This window comes from Opisthocomus hoazin, chromosome 7 (assembly GCF_030867145.1).
Source record: "Opisthocomus hoazin isolate bOpiHoa1 chromosome 7, bOpiHoa1.hap1, whole genome shotgun sequence".
NCBI classification, from domain to species: Eukaryota; Metazoa; Chordata; class Aves; order Opisthocomiformes; family Opisthocomidae; genus Opisthocomus; species Opisthocomus hoazin.
The window spans coordinates 43,248,544-43,273,580 of record NC_134420.1 but is presented as its reverse complement, the minus strand read 5'-3'; the positions used below and the strand labels follow the sequence as shown (position 1 = coordinate 43,273,580).

The 25,037-nt window shown below is 37.5% G+C and overlaps 1 long non-coding RNA gene across 1 annotated transcript; it reads right to left on the bottom strand.

Moving 5' to 3' along the window:
• Positions 1–22,131: 22,131 nt before the first annotated feature.
• Positions 22,132–24,482, bottom strand: LOC142361910 (uncharacterized). Its single transcript, XR_012764507.1, has 3 exons — positions 24,409–24,482; positions 23,829–23,875; positions 22,132–22,211 (listed from the first exon to the last, which is right to left on the bottom strand). It is a non-coding gene; the product is annotated as an uncharacterized LOC142361910 (long non-coding RNA).
• Between the last annotated feature and the right edge of the window lie 555 nt (positions 24,483–25,037).

Sequence of the window (25,037 nt, the reverse complement as noted above, 5' to 3'; positions counted from 1 at the left end):
AGTTCTTCAGCTGGAAGGGGCTCTGTTCTGTGGAGTATTGGTGCTGATTTTGATCTGTACACCACTTCTAAAGAGTGTTAAGTCGTGAAGCTACTGGAGGACTTCCCGATGAGAGTTTAATTTCTAGCTCAGTTGCCATCAAGATCAGTTCTGAAAATCATCTAGATGATGAAAGAAATAAAAATGCCTTACTGCAAACGAACAGTGATTGTTCTTTCTTTTCTATAAGGAATAAAAGAAATTCTAATACAGTGGTGCTCTTTGGATTCTCTTTAAAATTTGCTTCAGAATGCAATGGGATAATCCTGCCTACAACTTCCTTTGGTTGGGATTGTGCAGGATGATTCAGACAATGACATCTTCAGTTCTGCTCTACAGGAATTATCAGCAGAATAGGGCATCGCAACATTTATTCATTTATTTATTATGTTCCATTTTACAGAATTTTTTAAGGTCTTATCGCTTAAAAAGACACGTCTTTTGCCCATTATGTTTCTTTCAAAGCTGCATCCATGAAAAGTAAAAGGAGCTTGGAAATGCTAGAAATTCAAAATTTCTCACATACTAATTTTCTCTCCTTTGGATTTTTCATAAAGACAAATCAGGCAGCACATTTCTGTGCCTTAGTTTCCTCAGCTGGAGAAGGAGAGGAAAAAAAAGAAGCTGTGCTAACTCCCACATATATTGGGAGGATAAATGCATTTGATAGGCTTGAATGGAAAGCTTTACATGAGGATATTTACAACAACCAATGCTTTATTTTGTCTGGCCTCTCATCAAAAGAAACACAGGGTTAATTCTGGAAGCTAATTCTTGGAGCTATGCTGTTGTATAAATCTAACCTTGGTATTATTCAGTGCTATGTTCTAAAAAACTCCACACTTCTTTTTCCTCTCTCTCTTTTTTTTTTTTTTCCTTCATATAGTACTGCGCCATAATTACAATTGCTGTAGAGGCAGGAGCTAAGCAATTAAATTCCCCATAGGTGTCGCATGTAATTGTTCCTAGCGAATCAGAAGATTAAACATGGCAACAATGCACAGCATAAGATAGCCTAAACTCAGTTTTTCCTGCAGAACTGCAAATAGTAGCAAATCAAAAGACTGTTCTCCTTAATTACCACTGTATGAGGCATCAAGCTAAAAGCAGGCTCACTCTGTAATGTTTTCTATACAACTACAGTATGTACATACAATGCAAGCCTTTATGTGCTACCTAATAGACAATATTATACACACAATTATTGCTAACTTTCATTTTACAGGGAGAAATCACTGGTGAGTCTAGGACATTGGCCTCTCAGCTTCCCCAGCAAGCAATGTGTTGACTAAACTAAGGGAACAGTTTTACTTCCTGAAGCCAGTAGAGACTATTTACACTTAAACACATTTCTTCACAACTTACAACATGTTGTATTAGGTGAGAGTCTGTCAGCTGGATGGGCTGCAGTCTCTGTGAGGTTTGCAAGCTGGAGCTTGTGGAGCACTTCACCAAGTTTACACATTTTCTCTCTCTTTATTCTGAAATCAGCTACCCTGCTGATCAGAAGTCCGTCTGGGACTTGAACTCAAGTTATCAAGAGTCAAAGAGCTGGAACAATAAAAACAATGTGGGGTTTGGGGGAAGAAATTGTCATTCTTGTACATTAACGTAAAATGTAGCAGTCCGATCAATATTTTTTTTGTTGTTCTGAGCCAAAATAAGTATTGATGCAAGCTGAAATATCTGTCATTTCCCTCCCTACTGCTTTTGCCAGGACTTATATAGTTTCACGTCATTATTTCTTTAATCAGCTTTTCAAGTGCTATAAGGCAGCAAGCTATCCCAGTAATGAGTTTCTTCCTATTGTAGGTTAACTGCTTGTTGAGATTTCCTTTCAGTTGGAGAAACCATCTTGCTCTCTGACATGTTTTTACTGATTATCAGGGTTACTGGATACACTGTGCACTGAATTTTAATTGGCATCAAGCTATATATTTTTAGTGAGAAAAATGGGAAGTGCTTTTCATGAAATCCTTGGGAATTCAAGTGCTGTCTTTGAGGAGAAACTGATTCATAAGATTTACTGATTCACACATCAAAAGCAGATTATAAATCAACCTTCCCATTTACAAAATGTTCACCTGAGGGATAAACAAAGGAAAGGAAATTGTGAAAAACCTTATTTAAACATACAATTATTCATGTTGTTATAGCAAGTATTATTTTAATTACTGTACAAGGTCACCAGCTGGCAAGTGGATTTTAACTTCCAGCATATTAACCAGTTTTTATCTATGAATTGAAATGACGCAGTTCTACTGAAAAAGAACTTCAAACAGTTGCATTTTATAAGGGTTTCTTTTAGCAATATTAGTACACCAAATAACAGTGGGTTTTTTTTTTTACATTAATAAAATGCAGTGTTAGAGAAACAAAAGTGAGAAAAATGAATTTATCAGTGAATTGGCTGAAGGATGGAAAGTGAAATAAGCCCAGGTAAGCAGACTTGTACTATTTTTAATACCAGTAACCAGAGAGATGCACAGTTTTAAATTTTATAACGAGTCAGAAAGAAATACACTTAAGTTGGAGTGCATCAAACATTTGTTAATTATGGCATGGCAAACAGTCTCATCCACCTAGGAAGCCTAGGTGCTACATTTCCAGCCTGTAGTTGTGAAATCCATTACTTCGTCTTCTTGAAAGGACAAAAATTGTTGTGTATTCCCTCAAACCAGCACATTTCAGCCAGCTGGGGGGAAAAGATGAACTCTTTAAAGCAGCTTGTAATTCCACATATTTGCCACCAGTTAATTAAAAAGTAATGTCTGTAACCCATATTTTCATTAGTAAAAGACAGGTAAAAGGATAAAGAAAATCAGTACGGAAAAGAGAATCATTAAGAAATAGTGTAGCCAAGGTGACACCATGTTTTTCTGGAAATGAGAAACACACCTTCTGAGCCCATTTTATTAGTGATGATTACACGAAACAAAAATTTTCATTATACATATCAGCAAAGAAGTTGCATCTGTATTTATTCCTTTAGAAATACTTTAAACACTGCAGAATGAACCAGCCTGAAGATGAGAGGCAATGTAGATTTTTTTCTGATTTGCATGAGGTGATAAGCCACTGTTAAGCTACAAATAACGGAAAGAGAGGAAACAAAGAATATACTAAAGAGCATGTTGCAATGAAGTGCTCTCAATGACCCTCTCAGTGCCTGAGTCTATTTTCCTTCAAACATGGCCTGATTTGTAGTTGTTTACACAGTTATTAATAGTTTAATTTTATTAGTTCACTGCAGAAAAACCTGATTTACATCTTGTGCAATTAAGTAATGAGTCAGACTCAATCACATACTGATCTCGATTACTTGAATGCAACACTGAAGGTGACCTCAATATGTTTTTGACATTGAACTTATAAAAAGCTTTCTGAAAAACAAAATTTTATATTGGGTCTCAAGAAAAGTAGATCCCAAAAGACAGAACTTCACTGCCTGTTTCAAAATTAACGGGGTGACTAAATTCTGATTCCAGTGACAGCGTAATCAATGAACTTGGGTTTTTACACTATTGTAAATTTGAGATATGTAACCTGTAGCCATCTGGTGAAAAAGGTAATCTTGCAAAAACAGAAAGAATATTTTAGGATGGGAAATAGTCTAACTTGTATGCTGAATAGCTATGTGGGAATTTGCTGCAGTAATTACCCTCCTATCATTAGTGACAAGTAATTGCTATAGCAACCCCACTGCCACCTGTCTCACACACTCTTTCTCTCTTTCAGCCACAGACACACAGACACACAGACACACACTCTCTCTCTCACACACTCTCTCATTACATATTCATAGTATTGAAACAAAAGCAGAAAAGCCAGTAGCTTAATGTCATTTATTGAATCACTGTTTTTCCTAATCAACAAAATATAACCTCTTCCTCCCCTGCCAACTCCTCATAAATATTTATTAAAAATAAAATGTTTGTGTTGTGGAAAATAGTGCTGTTCAACCAAAGTATCTCCATTCAAGACTAATTCTTTGAGGGAGAGAAAAGAGAATTCTCACAGCTTGATTTCCTTTTTACTTTATTGCATACACTGGGCCTGAGACTGATTTCGCAGATATGGATGTGAATTCTAACAAAGGCAACCACCTAATGTGTAAAACTGGTTTGATATTCACATGCAGGGCAGCAGAGATTTGTTCACTCTCGTTTAGACACATGTAAACCCACCATGTTTTCTGCAGCTTTCTGTCAGCGCCAGGCATATCACATATAAGCACTTACAATTTGCACACAATATTTTTATGTTGTTGGCAGTGGGTGGAGACTGAAGAACAGACTGGCTATCAAGGTTTTGCTGTGGCATTGTCTAATCCCGGTCGTAGTCTATTTTGCTACTGCTCCTGACAATATCAGTGGAACCTGACATTGAAATCTTAAAATCTACAAGAATAACAGTTTCTTTGTATTTGAAAGTGCCAGAAATTCGCTGTTCCCTATGATTAGGCAGTGAAAGCAGAAGAGAGAACTGTTGCTGAGTCTTTTATTCTGCAGCCTACGAAATGCTAGCCTTGCACCCACGGTTACAAGCATTCTTCTTAATGCAATGATCCTGCTACATCAGCATAGGGCATAAAATGGGCTAACGGCTTTACTACCACTAGATGTCATCAAAATACCAATAAACAGAGTTTATCTAAAACCACTAGATCTCTCTAACCCTATCAGCGTATTCTAATGTGAAGACGAAATAAAACAACATTTAAAATATGAAAGAACAGTGAGGAAATGCAGGAACAGCACGCCTTGACATAAGCTGTGTTTGTCCCACATGCTTATTCTACCTCTTGATCAAAAAAGACCATTCATATTTAGTTCTTAATATACGTATTTTTTCCTAAATAAGACAGATTTTCTCATTCTGCTCAATCCATCTAAAAATAACCTTGTCCTACAGTTCTTCATGCTGCTGAGGAAGAGAAGGGAGGTGTCTAATGAAGTGCAATGGTATTTAATTTTTTCAGACACACAAATCGTATAGAATATTATTCCAGATAAAAGCTTTGATGCAGAAGGTAAATCTAAGAAATATTTTTATGGAAATAAACCCTACTCTATTACTTGTTTTGTTGAACAAAAAAAATGATTTAAAAAATTCAGATCAACCAGGTAACAATCTTAACCTTAAAATGACCTTACGGACTTTTAATAAAAGCTATGTGCCTCCTTAAATCCACAGAACAACTCGCTGCATCTGCTAGCAATCTCAGTAGAAACTAACAGGAAGAAACCTGCTTCTGATCAACTCACCATTTACTATGGAATGGTTGGCCCGTCGTGTGAAGCATGCATAGACTTCAGCTTTCAAGGAGGAAATGCATGTCCTGTCCCATATACTATTTGTCTCAATTATTTCTGATTAAATTATTCATTCTTTTTCTAATGTTCTATCTCAAGACAATATGGCCTGTCAAAACACAGGGTTTGCAAGCAGAAAGCAGTATTCATTTCCCAGACATGTGTAGTCCTTCTGTGATAAATCTTTAAGCAGTATACATTAATCCGAGGGATTTGTTGGTAAATTATGTCCCATATTTTGTCACCCATATGCCTTTAATTGTTCCACATATTTGAGAATTAAAGGGCCACATATCTTTTTAGTGGGAAATTTCTGCCTGTTAACAACTGGGAATAATTTAAAGACAAATTGAACAACAACAAAAAAGAAAACTCTGCAAATACGCAAAACATGAAATGCTGTCTCAAAAACGTTATAGTAAGAGCAACCTGATAGCTTGTGATGAAGAGGGGACAAATAGTTTTTTTAATGTCCATCATAAATAATACTGTGCTATGGGTGAGTTGCAGGAGAGAGACAGCACACTACCAGTGCTCTCTTCACAAGTGTCAGGGGTGCATTCGGCCAGTGCCCAATACCAGGACATACTCAGAGTTTCTTGTAACTCGGCTCTACTGTAAAGTGAGACTGTTTAGCATTTTACAGAAAAGACCTGTCCTCTGATGGATTCAGGTCCCTATTTTGAGTCCTTCAGAAAAAAGAATTCCAGAGATTTCCCTGAAACTTACTCTTGAAAATGAACAATTCCATCCATTATTTCTGCACCCAGTTCAGCCAATCAAATAATCTAATTTAACTTTCAGCGACGAGGAGGTGTTTGTACAATTTACCTCCTGAACATGAATGCGCAACTAAAGACAAAACCTGTGACGGTGAGTATTAGAATTCAATAACTGCTCAAGACTCCAGTGTTTAATAGCACATGAACTTCTTATTTCTGCCGCTTAAACTTACGAGCCTGATCTCTTCCTGCTCCTACCCACGTAAGAACTCCTCCCAGAGGAGGAAGCAGAGCTCCCTGGGGGCTGTTCGAGGACATTGTACGCTCATAACTGGCTTGATGCTTGCAAGAAAACCTGCCACAGTGCCTTCATATTTGCTGACATAAATAGTATGCGCAACTCTTATGTCCATGGGCAGCAAAGCTGGTTATTTCTCTAATGTAATGGAAATAACAGAAGAAAATATCCAGTTCACACCTGACTGTGGGTTCTGCAGACCTAAGAAGCATTCTATTAAAGTCAAAGCCCATTAGCAGTGTGTAAACAACATCTTAGACACTGACTGTTCATGTTGAATATATTTTTAAATGTTTTCAGTTCTCATTCAAGGCAGAAATGTCAACACTTTTGCCAGACAGTAAAGGGTAGACACTAAAGGGTGCTACAATCTTGAGGCTGCCATCTGGTATCTTTGAGTGCCAGTCCTGATGGAAAGGAGAGGTGATAGCTAAGAAGGATGGCAAGTGAGAGGCAGTGGGAGGGATTGAAGGGGGGGAAGCTTTGTCAGGAATTTCTGTTGCTCTTTCACATTGACTTTTCACTAAAATCTTGCACATAAATGATTTTTTTTTTGTTCTGGAGATGAAAACTGCTGACCTCTCAAAATCTGCTTGGTATCTTATGAAATCTCAGTGCCTTATACATGTGATTCAAATACAAATAAAGGACTGATGGCATTTATAACGTCTTCTACAGAAGGCATATTGATGGGGATTCATGAGTCACAAACAAATTGCACATGTGAAAGCAAACTGTATTGGAACACATTGCACTTCCATCCAGAGGCTGTTTTAGGAAGCTAAATACTACGGCTTACTCATTAGGGGGGAAAACTGCATTTTAAATGGTAGTGGAACATATTCTCTGACACAAGCGGATGAGGAAAGTTCTCTTCCTTTTCCTCCATTGCCACAGAGAGGGAGAAGCATCGCCATCCCAGTAGGATGGCAAATGTTTGAGAATCCAAGAGAATGCAGATTGTGTTGTTTCCTGCCCACTGAACTTATGCTGAAAGAGAATTCCCAAGTCATTCCTAGATAAGTTGGGATGAGGAAGTCAGAATTTAGTTTCTATTTTCTGTCAAAGATCAATTGTTTTATTTCACTTTCTGACCAACCTCTTCTAACCTAAAACCATCAAATCTGCTTTTACATCCAGAGACTTTTGGTGAGATTCTAGAAATCTAGCTGTGATGACGGATATTTGGAATCACTTTGCCTGAAAATCAGTAATTATTTGTCAGAAAAGTGTACTAAATGTTAACTCAGCTAATGAAGGTGGCTGGTTACCAAAAGGTTAACTACACTCTAGAAAGTTGGTGAGTATTTTGAACCTCTACTGTCCCTCATGATTCAGTAGACCAAAATTCAGAATGAATTATACAATTCACTGAGACACTTAGCTGAATACTAGTATACAGAATACTGGTGTAGCTGGAAGCAAAGACAGCAAATATGATAAACATCGGACCAATATGTTACTTCTATAATTCAGATTAAAATTATGAGACTGGCTGGTGCTGCAAAATCAACCACTGAAGACTCAGGTTTCCATTCGGAAATGTCACTCACAATGTGAGTTAAAATATCTCCCAAGATAGGTCATGTGGAAAATGATGCCAAAATAACTGGTAAGTCAGTAGCAATCTGTGGATTCTTTCTATCTCCTTGCAGACCGATAGTATTTTTAAAGTGAAAAACTGGGGTGTTGTGTTCAGGGGTTCTCAGGGAAACATTCTGGCACAGGGAAAGGAAAGCTGGCCAGGAATTCAGGAAAAAAAAATAAGAAAGAAAAGAAAAAGGGGCACTCTTACTCTCACTTTCAGTGCAAAGACAGAAAACTAGGACACTTTGTGGTGAGGACAGGTTGGGACAAATTTTTATCACTGTGTCACCTCTTTCCCGTCTCCCCTCTTGATTTCATTCATTCAAATCTAGCTCAAGTCTTGCCCTCTTATGCCAACATGCACACCACCAATTCTGTACATGATTTATTTTGCTTTTTCTGCACTCAGTTTCGACAACACAACTCAACCATTCTTAGCTCAGAATCTCCCCTAATTTTCAAGACATCAGCTTAAGATCTTTAAGAGAACTTAAGCTCTCTGTTCAGAAATACTCCCTCATTTTGTGTTACAGTTTCTTCTTCCTCCTGTTTGATCATTTTGCACTCAGGACCAAAACTTCAGTGCTGAAATTTCCATCTCCTGATACTTTGAGGCTCAGGGTACTACTCTTCTCTCTTTCCTTTCCTACATTCCCTTCCAAGATGAAAACTTTTCCTGTCACTGAAAACTCACCTTCCTTTATTACAAAGTCCACAACTCACCATACCCCTACACTTCACACATGTACCCCCTGTCCTGTACTACCTCTGACTGACTGAGAAGTCTGAGTATATAGCTATAAAGGCAATGATGAATTTTGAATGCAGGGAGGTTACCTGTGTTAGTTAGAAACAGGCTTTGCTACCTCTTTATTCTCCCCAACCTTCTGCTGAACTAATGCAGTATCTTTCACACTATTTCATCAGAATCAATAATTCTCAGATATATAGGAATAAGAACATACACTTTATTACCCAATTTCAATCTGTTCTTGAGCAAAAGATAGTAAATGGTAACAAAAGCATTATCTTTCAGGAAACCTGCCTAGAGCAATAATGGAAGAGGCATGCCAAACAGTTTCCCCAATGACAACTTGGAAAATATATTAGACTTTGAAAAGAAACTAACTGGCAACCCTTCACAATTACAAGAATATTGTCAATTTATAAGTGGTTATACATTATAAGTGCTCAAAAGTTTGATTTTCAGGAAGAACAGATGATATTCAACAAAACTGCAGAAAACAGTTCTCGGACCACAAACACCAGCTCTTCTGCAATGGCAGAACAACCATGTGAAACATGGAAACTTCACAACATGGAAAACTAATGCTTTGGAATTTAATGGAGATAAAATCCACTAAGTTTAAGCATGCATTACATGTTTGCAGGCTCAGCGCCTGAGTAGAAAATGCAGACTATAGAGTTTGAATCTGTACAGTGCATGAAAAGCTGTAAAAACAGGAACTGAATTCAGTCAAAATCATTGGGATTTTCATTTTATAAGTTTTTGATCTGCTTCTTCTATTGTTTTACAGGATTATCAGATTTGGAAGGTACTGTGTTTAATTTGCATTCGACTTAGGAAAGTAGTTGTCCTAGAAGTAGGTTAGAGGTTGATGAAAACTGATGAATATTAATCCCTGATATATTATAATGGTATAACTATTTAGCATGGAGGACTCTTAGGCATTTCAAGAAGGAAATAAAATGTAGAAATAAATATAAGTTAACTTCAATGCGGGTGTGTTAGTGTGCTGAGGTTGTGGAAATAAGCAACATCTGACTGGACATGGTCCCCAGCAACCTGCTCTAAGCTCACCTTACCTGAGCAAGGGGTGGGACCAATGACCTCCAGAGGTCCCTTCCAACCTCAAACATTCTGTGTTTCTATGATCCTCCCAGACTAATTTCTTCCACCCACCAGAAATAGTCAAGTTTTCCTACTAAAAATCTGTGGTTGCAAAGTAGGATATACAGGATACATGTTGTTTATAAATATGATCTTGTTACCACCAGGAAATAAACTGTCAGTTAATTTAATGAACTAAAAAAATAAAAACACATCTCAGATGAAAGCTAGCTTGGAAGTAGCCCAGAGGTCAGAAACTGAAATCTTTGCTGTATGCTTTATTATCTCAGTCTTCAACATATGTCCTTGCATGATGCTGTCTATAAGTTCCTGAAAATGATGAAGACACTCCACATTTCCAGTGGGTGTAGGAACAGTGAAAACAAGCAAGGAAGTGAGCTTCCTGGATAATGCAATGGAAATAGCATCTCTGTGCCCATCTGAAACTTCATTTAACCAGCTAAGGTTTACAGTCAGTCTAACATTACAGTGCTAAATCCATTCAGAGGCTAAATTGGCTTAAGGTAAGTGAAAACAGTATGGCAAGCATTAATGTCATTTCTGGACTTGACATTAGGGATAGATACTTTGGTGGAGTATAGGTCATTTGAGTCTGGGCCTTTAAGTCTACCTCTGTAAGCTACATCAAAACAGCTAAAAATTCTGTATTATAACCATAAGATGATTAAAAACTCAAGAACTTGTAAAATAATTCTGCCAGTGTTAAGAAAGACTGTACAAGAAATTGAAATTTTGAAATAAATGAAAATTATCAATTTTTTACTAATGTTTAGCTAATTTGAAAGAATTTGGACCTGATTTTTGAGAGCATTTTAGATAACAAGAATAGATCCAACTCATTTCAGTCACAGCTGTGATCACTTGGCACTTCTATGTATCTGCCAAGGATGACTCAAATAGGTACCCAGGAAATGTGGCCTATTAGCAGCCATTAGCAGCCATATGTGAAAATTTTGGTTTAAGTATCTCGATTACCATCACATTAGAACCTTGTGGTAGATTCAGTTGTCTCTGTCACAAATTCAGATACCTTATCCTTCACCTACCATTTCCAGACATATTCTGCTCCTCCAGACTTTCCTGGTTACATGATGGATGAATCAGCTTTGTCTTGGTCATTACTCTCCCTCACAGTTTAGCCTTGATACGCTTCCAGAACTTAGTGTAGTCTATTCAGTTAGGCAAAATGTGGAAAAAATTCTTGCAAGAACAGATAAATAAGGACTGCAGCCTAAAACATACGTGTGAGGGCTGAATTAACATTGCTGAATCAAACAGAATTCTTGGGTTTGCTAAGTTTTGAGTTTCTAACTTAGAAATTTAACATTCTTGCACTGCAATACGTACAATTACTGATTTTTTTTGCCAGAAAACAAATAGCAAAAATTATCTGTGTAGTAATCATGTTGCATCTTATATATAATCACCAGCACAAAACTTCAGTAGTATATCTGGGCAAATAACTGGTAAGTAGCAGGCATTTGTCTTTAAGCTGATGCTACATCATTTTCCCAGCAAGCTTCACAGGTATTTTTCTCACAGCAGAATAATTCTGGAGCAATTAAGCAGGAAACTGTATAGTTACTTTGGCAGATTGCTGCCCTGTAGCTAATGAGCCTGTGGTCTTAGCAGGTTTGTTAGAATGGATGCAGCTTGATGCTGACATGCCTAAATCACATTTGGACTTGACCTAGTTTCTTGAACTTGGAGTACATTGGACTGTATTGGCCTGTTGGCTGCTGGGTAGAGTTGAAGGATTCCTAGCACACACAGTGTCATGCACTATTGAGTCAGGCATGCCTAGTGTTCAGGAAATTATATTGCTCATTTCTAAAAGCTTCTTACTAAGATCTAGTATGTGATATTCCTTAGTACAAGAGGAACTGTAATATCTGAAAGTTCATAACTTGGCTGTATTTAGCTGGATAAAATTGAGGTTTCTGCTTCAAAGCATGCATGGGCTAAGAATTCCTTATAAAAGGCTTTAATAGTATTAGGAAATCTTTGAAAAATATTCATCATCCAACACCTGACATGAGAATTTCAGTCCAGAGTTTGAAAATTTAGCAAATTTAAATCCAAGTCAAAATTGAATATTAAAATCGTAAGTGTTAGACAACTTTAAGTCTAGACATTTTCTAAAATTAGCATCTTTTATGTGTAGGAGCACATGTTCAAATGATAATATAAAATTACTACCATTTTGTTAGCCTGCTCCTTATCTGCTCTCAAACAAATTAAAAAGCACAATGCAGCTTTCTATGATCCTAGGCTATTTTCTCCCCTATATCTTTAAAGATGTGTAAGTCAGTTTTTATAAGGCCTCTTTGGAAGGAAAATGAATCTTTGTTTCTATTTTTTGTGGCAGAAAATATGTGACTAAATATTGTCAAGGATGTATAAACTTGTATAAGTAACTTCATCATGATATTAAAGGAACGATAATGCATATAACCTTTCAATGTTTCAGATGTAATAGATACCTATTCTCCTTCAGAAAAACAGTCTTTTCTGTTAGTAACCTCATAATTGTGACTTTCTCAAATGATGAGTAAATCAAAGACTGAGGAAGAAGTTTGATATGGTTGTCTTTCATGATATTACTAATATTTATAATATATTGCAGTGATGCCTAACCTTTCATGTATGTTTACAAAGTAATGACATAATTGTTCATGCTTGCATGATAATTAAATGTGTTGATGTTTACAATTAGATCTAATAACATAAAGATGGTCTGAACATTTGCCAATGTATCCTCTGTCTGGATCTTTTAAAAAATAATATACAGTAGCAACTAATTAGGTGACTAATCTTTATGGCAATTTACAAATGGTCTGTGCAATACATACACAAGCAGACACATGTAGACACATTCACAGTCTTACCTATCTAAACATAATTAGGTGGATAAAGTCAGTGTGTTTTTAGTGTAAGTACATTACTTCAGTCTAAGGCATATTATTCGTACAGAACACCTGACTGGATTTAAATTGAAATACAATATATGTAATTGTGAAGTATTTTATAATAAAGTTTACATTATCTGACATTATGAAAAGAAATTTTTCTTAATGCTGTGATTTGTATGTATATTTTACATGTAGCATGAATCAATCAAGTCCTGTAGAGGAATGACAAAAAGGGTCATTTCTATGTCTGACATAGAATTCGCATAAGAATAGATGTTTTTTGTATTTCGATAAAGGTGCTTCTTGTTCGCTGAAACTGAAAACCTTGAATGATTTTTTCTTGCAGTGACATTATAAAGAACAAAAGGCTATAAGTATTGTCGCTTCAGAAAAATGTACAACACAATCTTTAACCATTGCAATTAACCACAATTTCCTTACAGAAAAAGGATAAATCATGGGCTATTTAAATATCCACAAATGAATACTGATATATTTCTCTTTTCAAACATTCTTTGGGAAAGCTTCGTTTAAGTTTTAAGTTTTCAAGGACTGGGGATTAATGTGGCCACTGTACATTTCTGAAGAAACAAACAGTTTATTAAAACTGACCTGTAGGAAAGTTAAACACAGCAGGAACTTAATAACCTTTGTTCATTGTAGCTTTCAAGAATCTCAAAAAGGAGACAGTGCGTAAGTACTGCTTAACACATTTGATATGTTACAGTTGTAAAACTGTAACCACAAGCAGCTAATCTAATTTAAAAAAAATCAGAAGTGATTATTAAGCTTGAAGGGAGCTGTGAACAAGTGTTAGTGATTGAAGAATATGTAGGACTTCCATTTGAACAGTCAAATTAAGTGATCAGCCCCTATTTAGGAGCCTTTTCAATATATTTTATACCCCAGGGAATATAGATCCAACCAAAGGCCATGGCCTGTGGTTGTTCTGCCCACATTTGCAACAGCTTGAGGTATGGCATCTCACATGGCTTAGGGAAATTGCTGCCAGCATAAACCAAATAATTCCCTCCCTCTGGTCCTCAAGAATAGCTGGAAAGTGTAATCTCTCATTATCAAACCTTCTGCTTTATTCTGTCCTGCTGTAGCTCAGTGTCACTGGTCTTGTTCACAGTCATCTCATCTTTGTCACAGATACATTTTTTTAATGTGACAGAACTGCATTCAGTAATCATGAGCTTGACAGATATGTATCTGTAGAAGAAAAGCTGTAGAGGGTAAGTTTGGAAAGTTTTCATCAGTTTAATGCAAAAATGTATACCTTTTTGCCCATGTAGGTTCACACATTTCAGTTGAACTGATAAAGCCTTGATTAGGATGTAACCCTATATATTATTCATTTAATAATAAAGATGGCATCCTCCTTGAAGACTCCTTGCATTCAGTGTTCATTCTCTCCATTCTAATAATTCCTTCAAACATACTAATTTCAATAGCTTCAAATTTAATCTGTAAAATCAAACCTTGAATTTTAGATTTGTCAGGAGCATTACTGTACTGCTTTCTTACATGTAGATAAGTGTATCACTGTAAACAGATTTCACTATGGATAAATAAGCGAGTGCTTATTTGCTACTGTCATAAACCAGCCCAAAGGTACAATCTTACAATTCATACACTCAATCTATTGCATATTTTTCCATCTAAGAACTTTCAGATATAATTAGTTAACCTTACTCAAATTATATCACCTGACTGATCAAGCAAAGGAGCCAGGAGACCCTCATGGATGAGCAAGGAGCTTCTAGCTCGGATACAAGAAGGTCTATGGAACATGGAAAGAGGGACAGGTCCCTTGGGAGGAATATGAGAACGTTGTCAGAGTATTCAGGGATGCAATGAGGAAGGCTAAGGTCCATCTGGAATTAACTCTGGCAAAGGATGTCAGAGACAACAAGAAGGACTTCCTGAAGTACATCAGTAGCAAATGGAAGACTAGGGAAAATACGGGCCTGCTGCTGAATGAGGTGGGTACCCTGGTGATGGAGGACACAGAGAAGGCGGAGTTACTGAATGCCTTATTTGCTTCAGTCTCCATCGTCTTTGAAAGGTCCTGGAGGACAGGAGAGGTGCCTGAGGACTGGAGGAAAGCCAATGTCACTCCAGTCTTCAAAAAGGGCAAGAAGGAGGACCCAGGGAACTACAGGCCGGTCAGCCTCACCTTTGTCCCTGGAAAGATGATGGAACAGCTCTTTCTGGATGTCCTCACTAAGCAAGTGGAGGAAAAGAAGGTTATCAGGAGTACTCAACATGGATTCGCCAAGGGGAAATCATACTTGGCCAATCTGATAGCCTTCTACGATGGCATGTCTGGCTGGGTAGATGAGGGGAGAGCGGTGGATGTTGCTTATCTTGACTTCGGCAAGGCTTTTGACGCTGTCTCCCATAACATCCTCATAGGGAAGCTCAGGAAGCATGGGGTAGATGAGTGGGCAGTGAGGTGGTTTGAGAACTTGCTGAATGGCGGAGCTCAGAGGGTTGTGAACAGTGGCACAGAGTCTAGTTGGAGGCCTGTGGCCAGTGGTGTTCCCTGGGAGTCAGTACTCAGCCCAGTCCTGTTCAGCTTATTCATCAATGACCTGGATGAAGGGACAGAGTGTACCCTCAGCAAGTTTGCTGATGACACAAAACTGGGAGGAGTGGCTGATACACCGGAAGGCTGTGCTGCCATTCAGTGAGATCTGGACAGGCTGAAGAGTTGGGCAGTGAGGAACGTGATGAGGTTCAACAAGGGCAAGTGCAGGGTCCTGCACCTGGGGAGGAATAACCCCATGCACCAGTACCTGGGGAGGAATAACCCCATGCACCAGTACAGGCTTGGGGCGGACCTGCTGGAGAGCAGCTCTGCAGAGAGGGACCTGGGAGTCCTGGGGGACAAGTTAATCATGAGCCAGCAGTGTGCCCTTGTTTCCAAGAGTGCCAATGGTATCCTGGGATGCATTAAGAAGGGTGTGGCCAGCAGGTCGAGGGAGGTTCTTCTTCCCCTCTACACTGCCCTAGTGAGGCTGCATCTGGAGTACTGTGTCCGGTTCTGGGCTCACCACTTCAAGAAAGATGAGGAACTACTGGAGAGAGTCCAGCGGAGGGCTACAAAGATTATTAGGGGACTAGAGCATCTCCCCTACGAGGAGAGGCTGAGGGAGCTGGGCTTGTTCAGCCTGAAGAAGAGAAGGTTGAGAGGGGACCTTATAAATGCCTATAAATATCTTAAGGGTGGGTGTCAGGAGGATGGGGACAGACTCTTTTCAGTGGTGCCCGGTGACAGGACAAGGGGCAACAGGCACAAGCTGAAGCGTAGGAGGTTCCGTCTGAACATGAGGAAGAACTTCTTCACTTTGAGGTGACAAAGCACTGGAACGGGTTGCCCAGGGAGGTTGTGGAGTCTCCTTCTCTGGAGATACTCAAGACCCACCTGGTTGCGGTCCTGTGCAGCCAGCTGTAGGTGACCCTGCTTTGGCAGTGGGGGGTTGGACTAGATGATCTCCAGAGGTCTCTTCCAACCCCTACCATTCTGTGATTCTGTGACTCTAATTAGCAACAGGGATGCCCTGGTGCAGTAGTCTCACAACATCCAAGCAACCAGAAAACATTAGGCTTCAGGTTTTTTCTCCTGTCATATAGTCCTGAGATTCATCATTTTGTAGATGAGAACATGGGTTATTCCTCTGGCTTCACTTCAGACAGAGTTTGGAAGTATCTTGTGGACTACATGCAAACTATTGTGGCATAATGGGGATGAACAGTTTTCATGAAGCTTCATAAGGCTACAATTATGTAGAAAGGATGGACTGCTGAACTGAAAGCATTAAGCTACTCTACAGAAAATTTAAGAAACTTGTGAGTTATGTTCTGTATTTATAAATGCTAAGTAATCTGTCCAATTTCTGGCTATCAGTACTGAATAATGATACTCAGTGCTGAACTGTTGCTATTGCTCAAAGTGACAAGGCAAGTCTACAAACAGCTGAAAGCCTTATGGCCTTTTGTTGACTACAAAAGCTCTCAAGCAGATCTCATTCCCTTCTGGTCTGTAGGAATATACTCTGTTAGTGTAATCAGTAGAAATGGGATCTTGCTTTCTGAGAAGTAGGGGAAAAGGCAGAGGACATGATCCAACGTCTTAAAACAGACTTATTAGAAAGGACGAAACAAAATGCTATTACTGGGACATCTGGAATGAACACTGTGTTTGACATTTTATACCAAATCAGAGGAAAATCAAGACTAAAGAAAAAGTTTTCTAAGAGCATTTCTATGTTCTAACAATTCTACATAAGACAATTTATACATATTTCATCTTTTCTGGTAACTTTTGTCCAAAGAGAGGTTATTAGATATTAGAGTGTTATGTAAGTATGATGCATAATGATGAGAAAAACAGGAGAGAAAAAAGAAAGATATACCTACATTTATATGCCCCAAAGTATATACCGAGAGTTGCCCTAAAGGGCCACTACAAGAAGTCGGTGTCACACAAATTCAGTGCTCTTCTCTTTTGAAGTGTGATGCAACATTTTTTTGGTAAGAAGATATCACATGGAGAAGAAATAGCAAAAGCTTTACAAGCACGGTGTTATTAGATCCCTTGAACATGGTGCTCTTTACCAACAAGATTCTGAAACCTGATTTTATTTGTCCCATCACGGCTAGCTTCCAACTCTTTCTTCTCAACAAGCTCCTTTAACAATAATTGGGGAAAAGCTTCTCCCTCTCTCTCTCTGACTGATTTCCAATATACCCCAGCTTATTTTCCTCAAAAGAACAAAAAATCAGTACTGCAGCTAGGAACAGTTTGAGACAAGCAGGAAAAAAAGAATGGCTGGACCAGGCTGTCTTCCATACTCTAATCATTGCATATTAACTCACTCATACTATGTATATCTGTTCTTTCTACAGGTCAATGGCCACCTTGCCTCACACCCCCTAGTTTTTTGAACAATATTCAATTTACTGAATGATAGTTTTAAAACCTCCAAGTTAATTTACTGAACTTATTTCACTCTTCAGTAGTTTTACGACAGGAAGAGATTAAGGCATGGGAATAGCTATATGATTGTCACATGTTTATGTCGGGAACTCTTGAGAATACCAGCTATATTCTTTCTTGGGAATTCAGTGATTCATCACTATCAAAATCCCATGTTCTCACTTTTCTGTTTTTTTTTAAATTGCACAACATAGACAAGTATTGTAAGGAACTGCCACCCATGTAGACAACATAATTGACACACTGTGCCCAGTATTGCATTTGCCAACCATCAGACTAACTAGTGCTGTTCAAGTCTTCTCTATTATGTCAGTCATTTCAAAGCTGCTGTTACAAAAAGTTAGATATTTTATATCACAAGTCATTTGACCAATACATTCACTTCCTCAGCAACTGTGCAGAAATCTGTTGTGACATTTCATCAGTAATTTCATCAGACTTAGTTCAGCAGCAGAAAAAATGACAGACTGGTTAACAAAGAAGACCACACAAGTTATTTTAGTATTGGCTTTAAGGTTACGCCTGATAAAGCTGAGGTTTGCTGGTCCCTATAGCCATTGACCGTGTATATATCCCTGGTTGAAGATAAATATAATTCAGAAATTAAATCCAAATTGTTAATCTCGTTTGTTCCGAAGCTTTTGCCTTGCCAAGAGGAACTTGGTTTCCATCCTGAAAAGAGGGCATAGTACTCTCTGTCCTCATTATGTATTTGCACAGCTCAATAGATGATCTGTATAGACCTCCAGACCACAGATTTGGCATACTGTGACACTATGACACTTGTAATATCATTATGAGATGCAATATTTTGCAATGACACCTGCTACATTTCTCAGATGGCTACGTTTCTCTCAGAGATGTTTAAGGTCTGTCATGAGCTAAATTTTGCAGTGTGAGAATGTAGTTTATGAAAAACCAACACTGAAGACAATGGATTACACAGGCACTTGTAAATTCAGCTTTTGTATCCAGTTTTTCTACTTGAAGTTCAATTTTATAGTTTTTTACATTTTTTGGACTTCCAGTTTTTGCATGTGTCTTTCAGTGTAGGTGTTTTAAAGGAGAAGCTGAAGCACTCAAAACCCCATCCAATCTTGGTTTAACAATGCCTACTTACACTGACGTTGCTTTGGATTTAAAATATACAGAAATTTAAATTAACCAATTTAGTCCCTGACGATATTGCTATAATGGCTCATTTCCATTAACAATGACAAAATAATTTTAAACTTTAAAAAAAGTCCCCTTGCATTTTTTTATTTCAGTTTTTCTTGTAAGCCATATTTAAGGAGGAAGTGGAGTCAGTATTAAAACAAATATCATTATTTTTTTCCTTTTCATTTTATCATGTAAGTGGTTATTAGAAGCACCTCATCAGCTGTGATGAACTCTTGGGTATTTCCTTTTGGAGAAGTGCAGAAGGTAAATAATGTCTAGAAGAAAGTAAAGGAAACTATTCCTCAGTGTTTCAAGTGATTAGAATGGCATAAGCTAGTCCTTAGCTACAGAGGCCTGCTTGATATTTTGTAAAGGTGAGACATGAAATAAAAGAAAACAGGCATAGAAAACTCATTGAGAAGGAATTCTGATGGGAAGGTCAGCCAGTTTTATTACAGTCAGTAGTGGAAGGAGAAAAGAAAGAGAGACCGGTACAAAAATGCTGAGAGGGATTTTTCAGAGGTTAAAAATAGCAGCAAGTTATCTGACTCTAAACCCCACTGGAACTAAGGGACATTTGTCACATGAGAATGACAGGTGGGAGCACAAGGAGGTGCTTTACACGTTGGGAAAAATAGTGCTACTGGGCATGCTGGTTATTCATTCAAAGCCCAGGAATGGAGAGTTTCGCTTTCCAATCACCTACTGCAGCTATTGTAGCTAGATTCTGGGCTGTGGAACATGGGCTTGGGTGTTCAAATGATGTTTCTTTTATTGAGACTGTAATTTCCTTCTATGGAAATTTGAGTAGATGGCAACTTTTCTTTTTTTACACTGTACCAGTCTTGTCACAGGTGCTCAGTAAGTGGTGGTTACTGATTTCAGTGACTATTATAATGTACATTTTATCCTCTTAGCCAGTTTTATTACTAATTTTAAAGTCAAGCAATACAAGCCTATTCCAGTTGGGTTCTGGTTTCCATAAAGACTAAATTACAGTCTGCAACGAGTCAGTAATGATGCTGTCCTAGGCAAATGAGGAATAGCTGTTTTGGCTTGGTTCTTAAAAACGCTGTTTTCATATTTCATAGTGAGCTGAACAGAGGAACTCTACATGAATTGGACTGAAACTGGCATTTTCTACAAACTTGTTCTGTACTCAGGGGAAAGTATTATCCCAACAACTCTACTGTTACCAGATCATTTCATTAAAGACATGCTTAAAAAGATCATACCTGTGTTTTGTCTTTCTCTTTTGCTCTCAGATACGATATGTGGGCTAAATTTATGTAGAACTACACATGTACGTTCCTGAGTCTTAGCTAAACTATTTTTTCCTAAGCAAGTGACTTTTTTAATCTTTATTTCTACTGTTTCATAGCACTTACTCTTTCTGTTTCTATTTTTCTCTCTTGCATACTTGAATGACAGAAAACTGCACCCACTATCACATGACCTAAATATTCACTTATAGTGAAATATTTTCAAAGCAGTGACCTTCCAGAGCAAACTACAAATCTGATAGTAAAAGCCATTCTATTGATGCTTCTCCTTTCCTTTGTTCCTTTTTCCTAAGGAAAGTAGATTGGAAATACAGCAATTATTCTGCCTGGAAATTGAAAGGGATTTCTGAGCAACCTTGCACAATTGAGCTGGCACATGTAAAAACTCTTTCTGACTCACTGAGCTGGCATATACTGCTAAATCAGCACTGGCAGGGCTCCAGACAGCCTGTCACCAACACTGGATATTGCAGTAAGTACCAGTTCTGAGTATTGTATCCAAATTGGTTTTATTGAGTTGTTTCGTTCAGTGCTGCAAGGTCTGGCTTAAGAAACTAAAGCCTTGGACTAAAAATAAAAAGACCACAGTGGAAGTAAATGTATGTCAGCTGAGCTATGGTAACTGAGTATGCTATTAATAAAAAGACTTTGCTTAAATTCCTTTCAATGCCCATATTTTTTTACACAGGCAGACTTTTAAATCTTTTACAAAGATATCAATTAATTTATTAATTATCTTTATGAAATAATTCAGAAAATAAAAATGTAGACCAAAACACACAAAGAATGATTATAAAGTGCAATACTCATTATTTTCTCAGCAATCATTTTTGCTGGAAATAAATGTTTTGTTACTTTTTAGTTGGGGACATAGGAGGGGAGCCCTAAGAAACTGTTCTTTTTTATAGGTAACTAGGTAAATCTTGATCTTATAGTCAATTTCTCATTTCAGTTTAAACTATGTCACACTTCTTTTCACTTCCTATAGACTAGGGACTTCCACAGAGACAGCAGTCACAGTTCATCTAATCACGCAAATTTAATTATATGCAATAATTCAGTTGAATCTGGGCTGTATACTTCTTACACAAAAAGTGACACCCACTTGGGATGAGATTTGTCCCACTTGAACTTAGGCACATAGTAAAGACCTTCCAATATACTTGATGGAAAAAAATAGCTAAGTCTCCAGTCAGGTTCATATATTAAATGGTGTTGACTTTAAAGAAAGAGAACATGGTAGAGGTAAAAATGTCGGGAAATGGCACATTAGAATAATGGAGCCTGCGGTCAAGCATCCTGGATGCCAGAAAGCCTGTACAGCTCTAAAAAGTCTGTGAGGTCTTAATTGCTCTTATTGTCTATGTTAACTGGATTAAGGGTAATCTCTGTCACCTATCTATGCTTCAATATCTTCTTTTATTGCATAGTAGGCATACTCATATGCTTTTGGAAAATAGGAACAGACCATTAGAAATCATCTAATCTACCCTCTTGCAGAACAGAATGAACTGTATCTGAATTACTCCTGATGTATCTTATGACATCTGGTCCTGAAAGGCCTCAGCAATGGATTTAGAGATGGTCTGACACATTCCAAACAAGATGTTTGATTGACAACTGAAAACTTTTTAATTGTAGATGCCTACATTATCAGCTCTTCAGTTAGAGCAGAGACAATGTCAGATTCTAATAATGTGCTGGGAAGTGCTAGAGTGCTTGATTGTCCCTGTCTGCAGGTTCAGTCCATAATTCGAAATTGAATACATCTTCTGTCATAGAACAATTAAATTCACCTGGCTTGAGACAATGGTGAAATAAATGTATTCATTTACAAAATAAAAAAAAAATAATACAGGTATTAAGACAACAGGTACAGAAATGAAAAGGTGACTATACCTCTACCTAGTGCTTAGTAAGATCCAAAAGATTTTCTCACCCAATTTGTATCTAGCTGTCAAGCTAAAACATACTTCATGGTTTCTGGCTGATGTACAACTCTGCATCTTCAAGCTGTATTAATGGAAAGAGATTTGTCAGTGTGGAGTCATACTTATTTTTATAGCAGATTATCTTTGAGAGCTGTTCATATTCCAAATCCCCCTCCCTCCCACTCTTTCTGTTTTTCTTAATATCAACTCAGTGGAGAAAAGTTTCCTTTCATCACTCCATTGCCTTCCCTTCCCAGCTCTGAAAATGCCAAGGTTTTCTGGGCAGGTTTAGGTGCCATTATAACCCGTTGAAATACTCAGTGTTTCTCAGATGTGAATCATTAACAAACCAAAATGGAAAATGTTCTTTCCTACCTCTTAAAGCAATGCTTAGTCATTGGTACTGTCATATTTATGAAGATAAATTGTACTTTACCATTCATGTAAATGTGTAAATTGACAACCAAACTTCTGCAAATGGGATTAGTGATTGCTTTTGATTAAGGTTTTGTTATTTCATTGTTTTTTGATTAAGATCGGGTAACGAAAACTGTCTTTGGGGTGATATCGAGCTTCAGGTGAACTAAGCCACCAAACTGATCTTTAAGATTTGTGTAGCTACTGGTGATTCTACAGTCTGCTGAACCTCATATGTTGTTAGACTTTCTATTTACATGGTAGTTTGTAATGTCTAGTTTAAATTTTCTTTCCTGCAATTTTAGGTTATTCTTTCTCATCATATGCAGCACAGGCCAGGTTCTTTACATATTCCCTTCCTTGCTGACTTCTCTCATCCTGTTTTAGCTACTGTCTTCCAGCCTGTAATTCCATATCATGTTTTCCAGATCTCTGGCCATTTTAGTTCCTCTATTCTGGACTCTGTCCAGATGTGCACAACTTTCTTCAAGCATCGTTCTCCAAAAGTGGATGGAGTTCTCAAGCTGATATCAAGCAGACAAAAAGAATAGTTCAACATGCCTTGAACAACAAGGTATGAGACTTGCTGTTTCAGAACATGTTCTGCCGAACTCTTCCCTCCCTGCCCATGCCATGTCTGCATAGCTGATCATTGCTGCCTATATCTAAAATTTTGACATTTTTTCCTACTGAGCAGCAGTCTCTTTTTAGCATCACCTTTTCAGTTTATGAAGAACTTTTTTGAATACAATTATGGTTCCCATTACACTTGAAATCTTCAAATGTGATGTCTGTTTTCTATTCCATGGTACAAATCAGTAACAAAAATACTGAACAAAACACAGGACAGATCCTTGTGGAACCTGTATTGATGTGTCATTCTAGTTAGATAATGTGGAAGGGTTTGCAGTTCACTTGGTAGTAACTCTGTCACTGTACCTTAATTTGTTTCTGAGGATGTTATGGTTGACAGTGCTAAAACACCTGATGAGGTCAGTATAAATTACCTCTCATATTTACATACAAACAAGTTTACACACTTTTTCAGAATTATTATGGATATATTCAGTCAACATATTTTAACACACTAAAGTTACAGAATGTAAATAAATGCAACTATTTCAGATGAATGAGCATTATTTTAGTTGAAAAATACAGTTTGAGTCTTTTTTTTTGATACTAGAAATGTACTCTTCTAGGGCTTGTTCTTGCACCTTTTACTGCAAACAAAAGACTTCTCTAAAAAAAGAGTATATTAAAATCTGCATCAAAATCAACTTACGTGCCTTAACAGTCCACAAATAACCAAAGGAGTAAGCCTCAAGGTTTCTGAAAGAAAAATGGCAAGTTTTTTAATAGATTCCCCAGCTGTAGTTAGCTGGTTTTCTCTATGGCGTCACTATATTTTACACCTTGAGTTTATGAAAATGTGCATGCTGGTTCCCTTTGAATCAGTTGCTCCTTTCAGTCCCTGCTGTAAGGAACCAGCTTTAGTTGTCACTTTGACAAAAATGGTTTCTACCCTTTATGATTGTGTGATATGTGTAGTGTGATTGATTGTAAGAGCTTTGGTAACCATTGGTATGGTGAAATAATAATAAAAAGTGGAATATTTGAATTGTTTTGAACAGATATCTAAAGCATACCTTCCTATGTCCTTGAAAGAACACTAACGATGATCATATATAACATACTAAATACCTTTGCAAACCACTCTGCCCTGGATTAACTTTATTCAGAACAGAGACTGTGATTTTGCTTTGGAAATTTTTATAATTCCTATGACCTGTACAGTTGAAAAAACCCCACCAATCTACAGCTATACTTTTCCAAAAGCAGAACAAAGAGAAGAAATAACATACCTTTCACAAAGGACTTGGTATTATCTGAAACCCTATAATCCAAATCTCATTCTGTTTCTTCAATTGGTTGAGTGATTTCGGTAGGCGTGCCTGCAATCCAATCAATTTTAAAACAGCTGTAAAAATAGATTTCATTCACGGAAGGACATCCTACTCACAGATTAACATCAGAGTTAGTAAACATAAAAGGGAGTGCGATGAATTACAAATATCCCGATAGTACTATACAACTTACCCCAAAATTGCGATTTGTCAGTGATATTTGGGATAACTGCTCCTTTGGAATCCACCAGTATCACTGAGGAATAATATATATTAAAAATTCTTGCTTTATCTAGCAGGAGAGAGAGGTTTCTCTGCCAAGAAGATCTTGTGAAACACTCTAATAACTGGTTAACACTCATCTGGAAGTTTTTAAAGGGTGTTTATATAAATAAGATATCAGAATCATTTTAGACATACAGAATATGTTATAGCTGAGATGAGCTACGGTAGCCTTGCTAATACTTTGATCTTATGGGTGCTTTCTTGAGAACAAAGAATGTTTTTGTTAGAGCTAGTTCTTAGAATATGAGATACATCTCTGAATGGTGATAGCAATCATTCATGGTGCATTACTAAATATACTG